Source organism: Eumetopias jubatus, unplaced genomic scaffold, assembly GCF_037043125.1.
Source record: "Eumetopias jubatus isolate StellerSeaLion01/CBP00866 unplaced genomic scaffold, mEumJub1_p1.0 scaffold_9, whole genome shotgun sequence".
NCBI lineage: Eukaryota > Metazoa > Chordata > Mammalia > Carnivora > Otariidae > Eumetopias > Eumetopias jubatus.
Genome location: NW_028274815.1, coordinates 67,034,509 through 67,037,583, shown reverse-complemented (window position 1 = coordinate 67,037,583; position 3,075 = coordinate 67,034,509). Strand labels below are relative to the sequence as shown.

General features: G+C 42.6%; 1 pseudogene; it reads left to right on the top strand.

Annotated features, from left to right (window-relative positions):
- The first annotated feature begins 313 nt into the window (after positions 1-313).
- Positions 314-1,556, top strand: LOC114209709 (RNA polymerase II subunit A C-terminal domain phosphatase SSU72 pseudogene; annotated as a pseudogene).
- The last annotated feature ends 1,519 nt before the right edge of the window (positions 1,557-3,075 follow it).

Below are 3,075 nucleotides of genomic sequence, written 5' to 3'. Positions count from 1 at the left end.
ATGTCACCTTTTCAAGGAGGCCTTCTCTGAACCCCTATTTTAAATTCATTTCCCCGGCAATGTCTATTCCTTTCCCCTGCCATTTTTTTAAATAAAACATTTATCATCTGATATATTTTAATGAATGTATTATTTATTACCTGCCATACACTCAAATATAACTTCCACGAGGAGCTTATAGAACAGTGCTAGACACGGAGAAGTCTCTTCAAGAAGAAACAAAAAAATTGAATGAATTAACTTAGCATAAGAAATGAGAAATGTTTGCTAAACAAAATGATGTACTAGGACACTGGATAAGAATCTGTTTACAATGGAATCTTTCAGAAGCTTATTGGAATCCCAGATGACTGGGCGCAGTAGGGAATGCAAACCTTTTGGTTTGTGTGACTGACCTTCCTCTTCAGCTTCTGGGCTCCCGTGGTGAAGCTAAGGGTGGGGCTGGGGTAGTACTTATCTTCACTTAGTTTAGCTAAATTAAATTGAGGTCGCAGGATTACTTTTACTTACGTAATACTATTTAGCTAGCTTCTCCATTCTCTAATCTGTCATAAACTTTCATTAGGAAATCTTGTGTGGCTTTTATGGAAGAATATGTATCTCCCTCTTCATTGGAGCTTCTAGCAAGTTTTATGTTGGGTTTTAAATCGCAAATGAAGCACAGTTTTATTTCAAGAAAGAAATAGAAGTTTAAAACCAAACAAATCTTTAACTCCAAGTTCTGTTTTCAGGATGCTAGACTATTCTCCGATTAATCAGTGCCTGGAATCTGCAACCACCATTGGGGTGACATAGTTTTGCACTTGCAGGTGGTTTAAAGAGCCCATTGGAGGGCACCACGTTGGTGTCTTTGCTGCTGCTGAGGGAGGTGGTGGTGTGTTCGAGCAACCAGACTTGAGCATGGAAGCACACAGCATCCTCAGCAAACAAGGATTCAATGTCCAGTTCTTTGGAACAGGAACTCACGTGACGTTGACAGGACCAGCACGTGATGTGCCAAATATTTATGATTTCAAAACTACTTAAGATTAAATGTACAATGATCTCCTTGGGAAGGACAGAATGGCATTTTACGTATATTGGACAGAAATAAGAGAATCAAACCCTGGCCAGAAAGCTTCCAGAATGGCAAAGATCTGTTTGATCTGTTCCTCACCTGTGAAGAGAGAGTGAATGACCAGATGTTTGAAGATCTAAATTCCAGAGAGCAGGAGATCTGCCAGCCTATGCTTGTGAGCAACATGGACATCCAGAACCGTGACGGAGAGGCCACCCTGGAGACATTCTTCATCCATGAGCTATGCCAGTGCATTCAGCACAGGGGGGACATGCAGAATTAAACTGATGAGCTTCTGCAGGATTTGGAGGAGAGCTACATGGCCTTCCTGCACACAGTTGCCTGTTTCCACTGACCTGCCTGGCCTGGTGCCTGGCGGGCCTTCCACCCTCCTGAAGCCATCTTCTTGAGCTTCCTCTTGGTAATGCTTTTTCCTTCCTGATATTTGTTTTTCCATTTAGGGATTCTACCAGTGGATGGTAGTAATACCCAAATAAACTGTACCTATGAAATGAGAATATCCACATAAATGCTAGATTAAAAACAATCAATTTTTTTTCTATCTCACTTTTACTTATGAGTGGGATTTTGATCGTAAATATTTTTTTTCTTTAACCAAAAAGGAAAACAATGGTTTATAATACATTTCCCCTGTACATCTGTCTTTCTTTGTGGTTTCTTCCCCTTCCCCCCAACCCCCCAAGCTTGCTGGAATGTTCAAATACCCTGAATAAAGCAGTGGACTTTATCTTATTAGGAAAATAAGAAAATTAAAAAATAAAGAAGCTGTTGGACTAGAAGGGTGCAGGCAATCCCCCCCAACCCCATTCTCCATTTAAACCAGCTCTGAAGATTCACCCTTCCCTACACCTTGGATACAATTTTGATCAGCTCTCAATTTCAGATAATTCTTAGATAAGAAAAAATCTAGTCCACATTAGAGGGTCCACATTTGAGATGGTGTTGCTCTTAAAAGGGGCAGGCACCCTTTAAATCCAAGCCAGTTTCCTCCTGTAGGATTGTACTTTGTCCAACTCCCACCCCACATCCACATTGGCTCTGAGTATGGCTCCCTCTTGGGACTGCATCTCTCTCTCTCGCCCTTCCCTCCCTTGGCTCTGCCATCTGTGGCTAATGTAGCCACAGTCTTTCACTCAGACCATTTTTTTTTTTTTAAGATTTTTCTTATTTATTTGACAGAGAGAGTGAGAGAGCACAAGCAGGGGGCACAGTAGAGGGAAAGGGAGAAACAGGCTTCCCACCGAGCAGGGAGCCCGATGTGGGGCTGGATACCAGGACGCTGGGATCATAACCTGAGCCGAAGGCAGACACTTAACAATCTGAGCCAACCAGGCGCCCCTCACTTAGAGCATTTTCAAAGTGAGACAGTTCCCACGTACCCCCAAATTTCAAGCTCTCCAAATGATTCTCGTAAAAACCTCCTCCTCTGAGGGATAAGAACTCCCATGTTGCCTCATGCATGTGGGCTTGGGGGGAAGGAAATGTATAGCAACACAGGGAACAGACCTCACCACCTGCTTCTTCCACCTCAGTGAATTTTTCATCAACTCATATAGTCTGGAGGAGGATGATACCTTGGGACTGACAGAACTGGTTCCTCAGTGTTTTAACAGCTCAGAAAAGTGCACACCTTTAGAGCAAGGGAAGTACTTGACATGTGTTACGCAAACAATAGAGGCCTCAGCTGAACCTGAGAGTCTCTCCTGCCAGTCATTTTAACAGATTTATTTGTCAGTTTGTTTGCCACGCTCAACTGTCCCTCTTCATTTCACCCATAGACCCTGAAATATTATAAGAAAGTCTCTGTCTAGGTAACAGATGGTTGAACCAGAGATGGACTTCTGACCCTGGTGACCAATCCAAAGACTGATCCAAGCTGGTTCTTTCCTGAGAACTTTTTTTTAAAACATCTTTTAAAGATTTTATGTATTTATTTCAGGGAGGGAAAAAGGGAGGTTGGAAAAGAGGGAGAGAGAGAGAGCGGAGCAGTGGGAAAG